The sequence below is a fragment of the Pinus tabuliformis genome, chromosome 4_2 (genome assembly GCF_031772625.1).
Source record: "Pinus tabuliformis cultivar Carrire ecotype Pingquan chromosome 4_2, CPIR1, whole genome shotgun sequence".
NCBI lineage: Eukaryota > Viridiplantae > Streptophyta > Pinopsida > Pinales > Pinaceae > Pinus > Pinus tabuliformis.
In genome coordinates, this window is record NC_142304.1 from 522,917,147 (window position 1) to 522,931,720 (window position 14,574).

The 14,574-nt window shown below is 45.1% G+C and overlaps 1 long non-coding RNA gene across 3 annotated transcripts in view; it reads left to right on the forward strand.

The window, feature by feature from the left end:
• LOC149170284 (uncharacterized) overlaps positions 1–14,574 on the forward strand; it is a 303,708-nt gene that overhangs the window by 185,936 nt on the left and 103,198 nt on the right. For all 3 annotated transcript variants that reach the window (XR_016259863.1, XR_016259865.1, XR_016259864.1), the window contains exon 3: positions 1,059–1,108. This is a non-coding gene — a long non-coding RNA (uncharacterized LOC149170284). The remainder of the gene's footprint in view (positions 1–1,058; positions 1,109–14,574) is intronic.

The following is a 14,574-nucleotide window of genomic DNA, read 5'->3' on the forward strand; positions in this document are numbered from 1 at the left end:
ACTTCTATAAGTATTTTAGTACTTTTAGATGTCTCTTTTGTTTTATTTTTCTTTTTTAAGGGAAAAAAACGGTTCTTCTTTATGTAATATAAAAAAGAAAGTACATACACTTATAACCACTTCTTTCTTTACAATTTTATCACATATCATCTTTTATATAAATTGACATCACATAATAAACTTACCCTCAAAAATATCTATTATCTTTTTCCCTTCCCCTCTTTTCTTTCTATCAACTAATCAATATCTTGTGGTTCTTGTATATTCCTCTATCCATATGTATACTTTGTTAAGGACGTCACTTTTAAATGATGTCTCAATTTTATATATATATGCATTAAAGCCCTTTCTTTTTATATAAATAGAGACAAGCTTAATGATTCCACCTATGTGTTAGGTCCATATAAAAAACATAAATCAATAGGAAACTTCATTTTGAAGACATTAAAGCCCTTTCTTTTTATATAAATAGAGACAAGCTTAATGATTCCACCTATGTATTAGTTCCATATAAAAAACATAAATCAATAGGAAACTTCATTTTGAAGATTGATTGCTTGGTGGTGTGTAGTAAGTATGCTTGGTCATTGAAAACATCCCCACAAAGAAGTTTGTAATTTTGTTTTTTTTTTTTTTTTAATTATCTTTGACTTAAAATGCATTGGAGAAGCTTTCGAACTTAGAATTTTTGCTTTCTTGGTAGCCAAAAAAAACTTGGGACAACTATGGATTTCTATACATTTCTCTCACTAGATTAGTGGCTAGAAACCAATAGTGATAATAATTTTTTTGCTCATTTCAAATTAGAATCCACTAATATTAATCATTGAAGCAGGTGTTTCTCGATCTTTTGATTGGACGATTAGGGAGTGATTGATTTAAGAGCAGAATTGCCCACTAAAGCTTTTGAGATATAATTGTGTGTGCGTATGAATTTATTTAGATTCAATTTTTTATTAATCATTAACAAATTGATAAAGAATTTTTTTGATGTTTTCTACATTTTGAAATTTCTATATAAAGTACGTTTTATATATAGATGGGGTTTTGTGTGCTAGGTTATACTCAACATAACTTCTCGTGCTCTGAAATTTGGAAGGCCTTTTAGGTATGTGTATTTGTGGAATACAAGCATGGTTGAAATTGGGTTGTAATGTATATTTTTATTATATTATTTTTTACTTAAATTGCTAAAGTTAATTTTGGAAAAAGAAAATTTGTAATGTCTTTCCAGCATGTGTATTTGTGGACTACAAGTATGGTTGAAATTTTGGTTGTATTGTATATTTTTATTATATTATTTTTTACTTAAATTGCTAAAGTTAATTTTGAAAAAAGAAATTTTAATTGATGATGATGTTTACCATCCTTTTAAGTTCACAAAGGTTTATTAGACAAATCAATTAAAGTAAATATTCTTTAGATTGCTATTTCTATTTCAACATGACACAATTAAAAATACCAAAACCATTATGGTTTTCATAAATGAGGACGTCTTAAACAATAATTAAGTTATAAAAATAGGTATAGTTATATTTTTGAGGAAAGATATTCATCCTAACCCCCTTTATCACAAACTTTGCAAATTTTCTCATCCTAAGGCGTTTTTGGGTTAGTCTAGTGACCAATTTCATTACGGTGGGAATGAACATTAGCCCTGATTATGGTGATACTCAAATTGTTCTTTATGATTGAAAAGTGGCAAGATGGGATGAGAATAATACTATAATTTTGTTGCATGGAAAAGGTGAGATGTATCCATTCTTAAATTAGTGGGCACTAACAAGAAAGAGGTTTTGTCAATGTAGTGGTGACCTTGTCAATGGTTGGGACTAATAAGGTAGACCATAATCATAGAAGTTGCAAAATCATTTTGATAGTTGAAGTGCACAAGGTGAAACAACGCCAAAATCAATATGTATATTGCCCATTATATACTTGAAATATCTAAGAGAACTATGTTATATATTTTTACATCAATCAAATAAGCATACCACACCCAAGTCATTGTTATTTTAAGGGGAGAGGAATGCAATACCACATTTTAACCATGTATTATACATACCCAAATATGGAAAAATGTGCCACATAAGAATTTTTTCTTAGATGTGAAGCCATGTGGGCTGCATGGAGAAAGACCATTGTAAGATGTGTAAATAAGTTTGTAAATGTCTTCTTGGGAGCCTAAGATGAACACCCCACTAAAGGATGATATATATAATTAAGCATTTTCCTAAGTTTAAATATTAAAATGATTATGATGTAAAACTTAAAATATAAATAAAAGTGCATGGGTAATTTAATTCTAAGGAGACAGAAGAGGGATATAAAGAAACAAGAGGGGAAAAGGTAATTGGAGAAAATATAGCAATTTGACAATGAGAAAGGAAAGGAGCGATTGGAGAAAAAAATGGCAATTTGGCCTTCTCACTTCTCAAGTTGAGAACTCCCACTTTGGAAATTCAAAAGGTGGAGCTACATTTAAAAATATTGCTTCTCACTTAATTAGTTTATTAGTCAGTTTTAAAATATTTCCTAAGTCTATACTTAGGGAATATGACCAATTAATCAGAATTAATTAAGTTATGGTGTGAATGTTCTAGAAACCCACACAAATTGACTTCGAGTTAATCCTCGCCATCGATAAAGATCTAATCTTGGTCGTTGAAGTCTCAATAGAGGATTATAAGAAGAAGTCGATGGGGCTTAGAGAAATCACTTGAGAGGTTCGATTTCTAAGTAGATCGATTTCCAGAGCAGTAACAGTCAGTTGTCGAAGAGAGAGCTAAAGAAATCAAAGCAGTGAGAGAGGGGCAGGGACAGTGAAGTCGAAGGAAGGATTCCACTTTTGGTGAGTGCATTTGCAAAGAGTCTGTTGGCTTAAGGGGGCCTGACCCAGGTTTAGCGTTAAATAGCCAAACAAATCCCTACACTATTGGCCCTTTCGGCATCAGCCCGCGAAGAGCGGACCGAAGTCTCACCCAAAGCAGTATGGGGGGATGTTGGAACCAAATTTCCGCACCCTGAGATGGTTGCAATGTCGTTTGATTCCCTCTATCTCTGCCTTCACGCAGGCACTTCACTCTAGGGCCTACTAGACGAGCCCTTTATTCCATCCTTCAATACCTTCGCGAAAGGGTATGATCGACCTTCGCGCAGCCCTATCCTGCTGCTCAGGTACTTTCACGTTGCTATGGCAGTGCCGTGCAGATTCCCTAGTTAGTCTAAGTGATTTTCTTTTCTTATCAAATAATTAAACTTAACACCGCATAAACATATATCCTCAATCGCGTTCAGTTATCCAATGTATTTGTATTCATTCGCACATCATATAAGCATAATAAAGGAAATTCATACATAGCATATCCAGATGCATTAACAGAACAAAGACACAGGAATTGTCAAATATTTCTCTTTATTGATATCTTCCAAGTATTTACTAACTCTGTCCGCCCTGCGCACACAGCTGCAAGGGTCCGCGCACTCAGTTGCGGACTTCTACCCTAGGCCTCTGCGCACTCAGTTGCAGAGCCTCTACCTACACTACGACCCAAGACTTAGACTTCTTACTTCAGAGCTATGACTCTCTTACATTGTCTGTCATTGTATATCCCTAAAACTACTTAGAGCTTAGCTCTTTTTATACAATCTCATGGTCCGCGGACCATGGGTAGAACTCTTACAGCCAACCTTACTTTACAAAACTAAGGGTGGACTACCCTTTATGACACATAAAACCTTCGCGCTCCGCGTCCACAAAATGCGGAGTCTTTACCATTTTATTACAAAATTTAACTCAAACATGGGCTTTTAGCCCCAAAACTGCCCTTGGGGGATCCCACTCCCAACAGGCCCCCAACACAAACATCGCGACTCGCCCTCGAGTCACTCGGTAGGCGCAAAGATCTTTGCGCGAAGCCCATCCAGCTCAACCTGTATGACTGCTACCTCAGCCGTGCACTGAGCTGTTGCCTGCTTCGCATCTTCCACTGTCTTCTCGGTCACTGCTCCTGCGTTGTCAGCCTGAAGCTTTTGTTGCGTCACTTGTAGAGTCGCAAGCTTGCCTTCAATATTTCCTATGACTGCGTAAGCTTCCTCCAGCCAGGGCTTTAGTCTCGCCTTCAATATTTCCTGTGACTGCGTAAGCTTCCTCCAGCTAGGGCTTTAGTCTCGCCTTCAACACTGCTTCCTTGTGCAGTGTTGCGTCCACCTGTTCCTTCAACTGCTTGGCCTCCTGCAACTTGGCTAGCCTCTGTGTTAGTGCGACAGTTCGCGTTGTGCCCTTAACTTCATCGTAGCGTTGTTGTAGCTCGCGCGTTTCCGTCTCCAGCCTCTGTATATTTGGGTCCTCCTGCAAGCTTGTCAGGACCTCAAATGATTGCTCGAACAACTACATACAGTCTGCTACTGCACTTTCCACCGTCGCGCCTGCTTCTGCGACAGCGGTCGCCCATTGTTCCTTTACTTATGTCGTTGTTGAAGGCTGGGCCCTCAACTGTAGCTCAGTAATTTGCAAGTTCAACTCCAACTGAACCCGCGCCATCTCAGTCCGAGTGTTGCGCACCCTTGTGGCCAACTTGCGGATGCGTACCTCAACTGGCTCCTCCCCGGAATGGCCAACTCTGGGACCATTCGGCAGGCCTCATCAATGACCTGCATAATCTTCTTACTATGAGTGGTCACCTCGGTCTCAATGGCGATGGCAACATTTTTCTATAGGGCCATCTGCTCATTGTTGATCTGCTGTTCGCTGATTATTTGGAGGGCGGGGTGCTCACGGGCCCTCAGCTCTGCAATTACTCCATCCTGCAAGAGGTGGAGTGCTTCGCGCGGAATCGCTGCCAGGTTCAACCCAAATCCCTTCAGGCCGCTGACAGTGGGCCTGTTAGCTTCAGTTTCGGTGGTTAGTGCTCCATCCGGCAACACTATCGCACTAGAAGCCGTCGTGCGCAGCATATTGGCAGCCTCTGAAGTGCCAATAGCCAAGCCGGTAGACAGCGTGCCAGCTTGCGACGCGCGGATCTGCAATTCCTGTAACTCGGTCTGGATAGCCCCTAAGATGATTTGCTGTTGTTGTTCAAATTGCTGCAAGGCCTCCGCGGTGACATCCCTGACTGTGTCATCGATATCATGTAAGTCGCCCTCTGTCAATGTGATAGGGTCCAGCGAGGTCTTGGTCGCCTTTGACTTCTTCTTAGACCCTCCCTTCTCCAGCTCTCTTGGGCGCTTAATGCAGGCGGATGTCTCTTGAGGGTCCGTGCCGTGCTGTTCTGTTTATTCCTCTTCTGTCTCTGGCGAACGCGACCTCGCGCCTTTGTCAGAGCCACGTTCTATTCCACCTGCCTGAGCCTTATCAGTGGCCTCCTTTTTCCTCTTCTCGACCTGCTGTGCCATTTTTAGCTTGGCCTCCTCCTTCTCCTTCTGCACGACGAACTTGCTTCCACCCACCGCCAAGTCCGTGGTAGTGCGCCACTCCGCCGGCCATTGATCAAGCATCGCATCAATGGCGTCATCCGTGGCCAGATACGGTAAGTCGTACCACTTCTGCGTAGGGTCCTTCCGCGCCCTGATGGAGACTCGATGGAAATCGGCTTTGAACTCGGCATAGCTCTGCAGGTTAGCGTACACCGTGGGCGACAATCGCGGCTTGCGATTGATGGCCATCCTGATATTCATCTCCATCAAGATCCAGAAGATCTTGTTGTCCCGAACTCGCTGCGCATCCTTGGTCGCCCACAACGAAGCGTACTTCGCTGCTTCAAGGAGGTCTAGCGCGACTGAAGGGAACTGGCTGTCCTTTGGTAGCTCCCACGCTACCAGCACAATCGACAGTAAGAGCCACGCGTAGTGGAATATCTTGTTGAGCTCTTGTGCTTCGCGGTAGTTCGCCAAGAACTCTCTGCAAAGGTAGTCTGACTAGTTAAACTGGACTCCTTCCGCGCACTACTGTGCAAGCGCGACGACAGGCGCTGACATGTCATCGACGCGACACTTCCGCATCACCTTCCCTGCTAGGATTTGCGTGGCTACCTTCATAGCGAGGTCACAGATGTTGGAGATAGCATACCCACGCGACTTCTTCACCAGCTTAAATTTCTCCTTCATTGACTCTGCGAGAGCCTGCTCACCACCCTTGCCGCCAAAGATCATCACCGAATTCTCACCTATATACGACAGGCGCGTTATTCGGTGAATCAACCTATCTTTGATGGGTATCGGCTCCTCCAGCCACAGACACCCATCATGCACTAAGCACAACAACTGCTTGATGACCAAAACTGTCACCGAGGTGCGGTTATAGTGCGGCACCTAGAGTAGGTTAAGCAATCCTGCCTTCTCTACCCCCTTGAGCCACCTCCGCGGCTCCAATGTTGTCATTCCTGTATTTGTATCTATGATGCGGCGCATCAGCTGCTCAATTGCCAGGTGTGGGAACTTCTCGTGGTCTGCCAAGTCCTAGTCTTCAAGCTTCAGTATCGACACCCATGCCAAACGCGGACCGTCAAAAGCAATTTCATCCGGTAGTAGAGGGGTTTGCAGGGGAGTCTTACTCTCATCAATGTCCTTTGGGACCTTGAATTTAGGCTTGCGTGAAGGCACATACTCCGACAACCGCGTAATAGGGTCCGCACCTTGGGTTTCAACCTCCTCTACTTGAGCTCCCCCGTCCTCATCATCCATCGGGATGTCTTCAATATCTTCCTCCTCTGGTTCTAGGTTTATAGCCTTGCCTTTCTCTTATGCAGTGGGCTTTGGTGGGTTTCTTCTTGGTGGTGCGCGCACCGGTATGGTAGGATGCTTGCCCTTCTTGTCCTTCACAGTTTCCTTGGTTGGGGTCGGCTTTGGTCTTGGTGTCCTCGGCGATTTAGGGACCTCCACCAATACTTCGGCCACTTCGAAGCAGCTACTTCTGCCTCTATTTCCATTTCCTATGCCGGCTCCTCTACTACTTGTTCAATATTTATAACTTCTGGGGGTGCTGACATGATTTTATGCAAGAATTCTTGTGTTTCCATCGGCAAAGTCTCAAATACCTTAGTAGTTATCAGAAGCTCGTATTGCTCGCAATTCATATGTGCCTGAGAGCTCAACAACTCAATTCTCAAAATGCTAAGTGTTTCTTGCTGGACAACCACTTGTAATTTATAGGGCATTTTGAATTCAAATCCAATCGTTCCCCCCAAAATCGGTTCATTAATGCCGGATTGGCGGCAGATTTTCAAGGATCTAAGCCATAAATTTCGTCTTAAATGCCAGCCACCCGCTCCATTTGGCCTTACTTTTGCCGTCTTTTCATGAATAGTGACTGTAACGGTCACTTTCCAGCTGACCTGAGCGATTTCTCCCTAGGTAGCGCAGCTCCCTCCGCGCTGCCGCAGACCTAGTGTCACTTCCTTGCTTCGCACCATCCTCCAATCGCGCAGCTCCCCAACCTAGGTGGAGCGCTAAGACTGTGCTACCTTCATTTAGTCACATGGTCGGACTGCCGGTGTATGGCTTCAAGCGACTGCCATTCACCTTTCCCGGGAAGGGTTCTCCATTTAATTTGACCAGCTGTACCGCTCCTCCATCGGTAATTTCCTTAATGACATAGGGCCCTAACCAGTGCATTCTAAATTTCCCTGGAAATTTATCAAACTTACTATCATATAACAAAACCAGGTCATTTACCTTAAATGTGCGCAGTTTGATGTGTCAATCATGCCATGCTTTTTCGCGCTGCATTTGGACCTGCTGGTGAAATCCAGCCAAAAATCTCTCTTCCTCGAGCTGTGCGAGCCTCTCCTCCAGGGCTCCGCGATCCATCATATCTATGAGCGCTGCTATGCGTAGACTAGGCACAATATATTCCATAGGCATTACCTCTTGAACACCATAGACAAGCATAAAAGGGGTTTGTCTAGTCAACTTCTTGCATGTCGTTCGATAAGCCCACGGTACTGCAGGTATGCGTAGGTCCAATCACTTCGCTGAGCATTGCAAACCTTGGTCATCACGTTTTCGAGCACCTTGTTGAATGCTTTCACCGTCCCGTCAGCCTGCGGGTGATAAGGTGTGCTCTTTTGGTGGTATCCCTGAAATTCCTCCGTCAGCGTGCTGATCGTCTCATTCAGGAAGTGCGTACCGCGATCACTCATCAAGATCCTCGGACATCCAAATCGCGTCAATACATGCTCAAAGAGGAATTTTGCAGTGGTCACGCTTGTGCAATCCTTCACACGTTGTGCCTTCGCCCAACAAGTCAAATACTCCGTCGCGGTGATGATGTACCTTGCTCCCGTCTTTCCTTGGGGCTGAATGGGGCCCACAAAGTCTATCGCCCATTTCTCAAAGGGTTGTAACGTCATCTGAGGATTCAAAGGCATCTCATCCCTCTGCGATGGCTTGTCAGTCCTTTGACACACATCACAGGCCTTGCGATATGCTTTTGAGTCTTGATGGAGGGTTGGCCACCACAACCCTGCACGTAGAATCTGCTGCGCGGTTGCTCTTCCTGCATAATGTCCTCCCGCGACGCTCCCATGAGCGTCCGCGAGGATGTTGCTTCTTTCGAATTTAGGTACATATCGTCGCAATATCTCATCAGTCCCCATCTTGTACAAATGCCCGCAATGACAGAGAAATCTGCCGCATGCACCACTAATTCCTTCTTCTGTTGGACAGTGTATCCGTCCGGTGCAGTCCCTGTCGTTAGGAAATGTATTATATCCTCAAAATGACCATCCGCGATGCGCACTGCAAATAGTTGCGCGTCAGGCAATCCCTCCTCCAAATTAGTGGGCTCTTCCCCTGTTTCGATGCGCGACAGATGGTCTGGTCCCGCATTCAGTCGTCCAGGCTTCACAATAACTTCAAAATCATATTCCTGGAACAATAAGAGCCACCTGCAGATTCTCCCCCCCAACATAGGCTTATTGACCAGGTACTTATCTGTATACATCTTAAAATGGCCTCCCAACAAGTAGTGCCTATACTTCTGGAGCGCATACACCATAGCTAACCCTTCGCGTTCGGTGGTGGAATAGTTCTTCTCCGCTTTGGATAATCTTCAGCTTGCGAACGCGATAGGATGGTCCAAGCCTTCTCTGCCAGCCTGTGTCAGTATTGCTCCCAGCGCTACACATGACGCGTCGACATGTACATGAAACTCTTTCTTCCAATCCGGGAAGACTAGAATCAGCGCGGTGACCATCTTTTCTTTCAATATATCCAAGCTCTTCTTACAGCCATCATTCCAACAAAATGTGACATCCTTCTTCAACAATTTCTCCATAGGCACGATGATCTGGGCATAGCCTTTGATAAACTTTCTGTAATATCTCGTATGTCCCAGGGTAGCGCGCAGCTGTTTCACACTCTTCAGCACTTCCAAGTTCAGTATCACTGCGATCTTCGCGGAGTCTGCCATCAGTCCTTGTCTGAAAACTACATGCCCCAACAGGTTCCCAAAAGGAACACAAAACAAACACTTCTTTAGATTGAGCGCGATCTGGTATCCAACATTAGGTGCAAGCTTGCTACATGGCGTTTAACCAGCCCAAACACAATCCAGTCATCAAAATATACCTACAGGAACTTATGAATAAACTCCTTGAACGCAGCAACGACTACGTGCGAGAAGATCGCAGGCGCATTCTTCAATCCAAACGGCATTACAATGTACTGAAAACAGCCCCACTTAGTCGCGAAGGTTGTCTTGCTCCTATACTCCGGCGCGATTTTGATCTGATGGTACCCAAAGAACCCATCAGTGAAGGAATATGCTTCCTGGCCACCTACATTATCCAACACTTCATCAGTGAACGGAGTCGGGAAAGGATCATGTACACAAGCGTCATTCAGCTTTCTGAGATCCACACATATCCTTATTTCATCCTTTTGCTTCTTTTCCTGTACCACCATTGGACTTACCCAGTCAGATTCTTCCACAGGCTCAATGATGCCTGCTGCGAGCATCTTGTCTAGCTCTAAGCGGACCTTCTCCTTATATTTTAGATTGAGATGGTAAGGCCTTTGCTTAACCGGCTTCGTGTCGGGCTTTAATGTAATCTTCATCATACCTAGGTCCCCGATTATCCCCTTTAGATCCGTAAACTTGGTAGGGAATAAATCCTGGTATTCGCGGAGCAATTCAACGACCTTATCCACCGTCACGTCGTCCTAGTAGTCTCCAATCTTTGTGAATTTGGGTTCTGCCTCCGTACCAATGTTTACTTGTTTCGTTTTCAACGACGCGATTATATCAGGGTTCTCAATCTGCGGTCCTTGAACCTCACGGTGACCTTCTATTTCTGGAATGTTAATCTTTCGCGGATCCTTGTCCTCTTCTTCAGTAGTTACATTATAACATTCTAGCGCATGACTCAGCTGAGTAGCCCATTCAGGCTGAATCAGGTCTAAAGGATCCTGCAGTATCCTAAAGATTGTTGCTTTCACCTCTTGTAGCGCTTCATCAATACTGTCAAACCTGTCTTCAAAACTGAATGTCATCATGAATCCTTCGCGCAGGACATCCCACTCACCTGTCCCGTGGAGGAGTTCTGTTTCTACATACCAGTTCATCAGGACAACATCCAGGGTATGACAGAACAAGTGCACCCATTCAGGTTGGGGCTTTTCTCCATAAGCCTGGGCCCATTTGGCCAAATGCGTGCGCAGATCATCCTGCCCATCATACTTGTCTGTCATTCGCATATTAGGCTTCCCAAATCGTGTTCTCATCATCCTTCTACATTCGCGCCAATCATCAAAGCTTCCCTTATGCGTACCCCACCATCTTGCGGGCATAGCGCGTAGTGCCCAGTCCAACGCCTGGAAGCGCTGCTTTTCTAGTACCTCCCTTTCAAATGCATCCAAAAAGATATCTACCTAATTCAGGCCATCATAAGTAGGTAGATTTCTTACCTCCAAGGACACACAACGCAAGGGTCGGGTCATCATGTTGCAGTTCAGTGTAGTCACTTCATGTAACCAATTTTGCCAGCGTTCTAACTCTTCATTAGAATTCGAAGTGTAGGAACTCTCACGATCCCAGGTAATTTGGCCATCCGCGGTGAGATTCACCCAGTCTTGATCTCGCGCTGTTATCTTATAGATACAGTCCAGATCGTCATCACTCTCATAATCGCGGACTGGTTCCGTATATCAAAATCCTTCAGTAGGATCGAGAGGTACTATTACGCGTAGCGATTTCTTCTCAAATATCATCTTTCGCTTCTTTAGGTTGATTACCCCGTTCATATTAGTGGCCCAATTGTTCCTAGGAGCACAGGATAGGGATAACTGTCATCCACTATCTCTATTAATTCAAAATCAGTGAACGCACTCGCTCCCTCAATATCCACAGTCACCCCTGTAGCTGCCCCATGGGGATGATCTTCTCCTAATTGGCCATCCTTAGTTGAATCGGAGACCATTGCAGCGCGGGTCTCCCCATCCGTTTCCAAGTCTGCTTCAGTAGGACGTTCGCGTCTGACCCCAGGTCCAAAATAACCTGATCCATTTCATACTCTCCTATTTGTGCAATCAGTCTCATCTCCCATCCCGTTCTTGTTTTATGCTTGCCAATATTTCGTACTACGCGCAGCTCACCCGACGCGGTTCCAACACATCTATTGATGAGCTCTTGTAACCCTTTCACAACCTTACTATCGCACAGTAACTTCATACAGGTCTCTAAGAAAGTTGTGAGCATAGAGGGGTCCATCTCCTGCTCAGGCTTATCCTTGCTTCCTGAGGTGGAGGCCTCAACAAAGCTCTTCTTAGCTTCCATGAAGGTTTCACGTGCGCGCTCCAAATCGAACTCAGCCTCCTTCGCCAGAGCTTTGCGAACCCATGTACTGTCTTCTGGTTGTTTCCCCTTGTCATCTCCTGTCGCAATTCCACTTATGAGCACTATATTTACGTTTGGATCCTCTTCGCGTGGCTCAAACCTCATCATCTGCAGGGTCTGAGTCGGCGGAGGTGGTAGCGTCCCTTTGTCACGTATCCTCGCTATCAGCGTAGGACAATCCTCCGTTTCATGACCGAACAACGTGCAGTATTTGCACGACGGACGTGTTGGGTTAGTGCAATCGCGGGGCATAGTGTCCTGGTCCTCCGCAATTGTAGCAAATCAACTGTCCTCGACCTCTGCCAAGTCCTCCTTCGCCTCGGCCTCGTCCGCGCCCCTAAAATCCTGTCCACGTCATCCCTGCGCTCTAGTTAGGGGGCCACGTTTCAGCGTGAACCCTATAGGCGGGAGTTCTATCCATCATCAACTCATAGCTTCTGCAATTACGCTCATTATGCCCTACTGACCTACAGAAGTTGTAGAATAGTTGTTGCGGTGCCTGTACAAACTTCTGTAACAAGTGACAGTTATCCGTGGCATGTTTTCCTGCTACCTGACATATAGCGCACCATAATGCAGACCCCGCGCTCGGTCCTGCTTGGGCTTCCGGCCTCAAAGGCATCAGTCCTCATCCTGTAAGGTAGTTCGCAAAGACCGGACAATGGTCTTTGTCATGCCCCTGACTCTTGCATTTCAGACACCATAACTCTTTGCGCACCTCGGGTCGAACCATTCTGTCCTGCTTCAAGCTTTGCATCTCAAGGAAAAGATTTTTCAACTGTGCATGGATCTGCTGAACCCCTAGATTTGGATCTTGCATCAGTGTTTCATGCAGCCTCATTGCGATCTCCAAGGCCTCTGCCTGAGTTGTTATTTTCTGTTGCGACAATGCAGCCCTTAAGTGTGGCGGGAGTGAAGCAACAAACCACTCGCGATGTTGTCCGTCCGTTAGGTTCATGTTAGCTTCGTAGATTGTACACTTCAACCTCTGATCGAGTTCCCAAGGCGTCTCACCTAGTTGCATCGCGATTTCATTGAACCCCACAATAGACTGTGCTTCAGACTTAGGCCTACTGAATTCTCTATTCAGTTTTGTCTGGATGTCTGCCACTCCAGCATTCGGGTTATCATTAGAGTACTTAATATACCAGGTTAGCGAGCGATCTTGCAGAGCACTAACCAGTGTTTCCTTCTTTATATGATCATCTGTAACCCCTTGGGCTTCCCATACAGCCCTCACAACGAACCAGAATTGGTCTGCGTCCTCATTTCCTAAGCCTTTGAACAAAGGCAGCTTCACCGAGTTCGCCATACTGAAATGCAGTGGCGGCGGAGGTGGTATTGGTGAAGTCGCTGATGATGGTGGTGAAAAGTTGGAGGTGGTATTCGCAGGAATCCTTGTCTTATTAACTGAATAACACTTCGCGGAGAAACCTTCGCTAGTCCCTATTCGTCACGCAGAGGTGAAATCAACAGACTATACTTAGGACCCTTTTTTCCTTCGTTTTTGTAAGTTTTTCCGATTCGCGTAGCCCCAAACATCAAGGTAGCTGCATACCCCGCTTTTCGCACAATAGCATTTTAATCCAGATATTCAAAGATTTTATGTACTTACCTCGCAGTCCTTTGAAAAAGCGTCGTTCTGCCTCGCTGTAGCTGACTGAAGTGTCGACCGCGAATTCAGTTACAAATCCTCCTATGATGTGATCGAGCCAATGGACGACAGCGCGGGTGATCTTATCCTCCGATGCTTCCAACCTTCGCACTAGCTCCGGGGTCTAAACGATAGGACCGTCAAGTTTCCACCTTCCTTGGCTATCTGCTAGCTTCGTGATCCATTTGTATAGCTCAATCGGAAAGGAGCAGAAAAAGATCTCGTGGATCTCTGTATATAGGTACCTGTCCAGCCACAATTCTTTTGTCAGTCGCGGGTTTCTGTTCTCCTACACCGCGAATTCGTGGATTTTCCTATCCAACCAGTCTCCAATCTCTTTCTTAGTCAGATTCCAACGATACAGCATCACACATCTCTTATGCAAATTCTGGTTCCGATAATGGAACCATTTGTTGGCTTGAGGGGGCTTGACCCAGGTTCAGCGTTAATTAGCCAAACAAATCCCTACAACATTGGCCCTTTCGGCATCAGTGCGTGAAGCGCGGACCGAAATCTCACCCGAAGCAGTATGGGGGGATGTTGGAACCAAGTTTCCGCACCTTGAGATGGTTGCGATGTCGTTTGATTCCCTCTATCCCTGCCTTCGTGCATGTCACTTCGCTCTAGGGCCTGCAAGACGAGCCCTTTATTCCATCCTTCAATACCTTCGCGAAAGGGTATGATGGACCTTCGCGCAGCCCTATTGCTATGGCAACGTGCCGTGCAGATTCCCGAATTAGTCTAAGTGATTTGCTTATGTTATCAAATAATTAAAGTTAACACCGCGTAAAAAGATATCCTCGATTGTGTTCAGTTATCCAATGTATTTGTATTCATTCGCGCATCATATAAGCATAATAAAGGAAATTCATACATAACATATCCAGATGCATTAACAGAACAAAGACACAGGAATTGCCGAATATTTCTCTTTATTGATATCTTCCAAGTATTTACAAACTCTGTCCGCCTTGCGCACACAGCTGCAGGGGTCCGTGCACTTAGTTGTGGACTTCTACTCCAAGCCTTTGCGCACTCCGCTGCAGAGCCTCTACCTACACTGCGACCCAAGACTTAGACTTCTTAC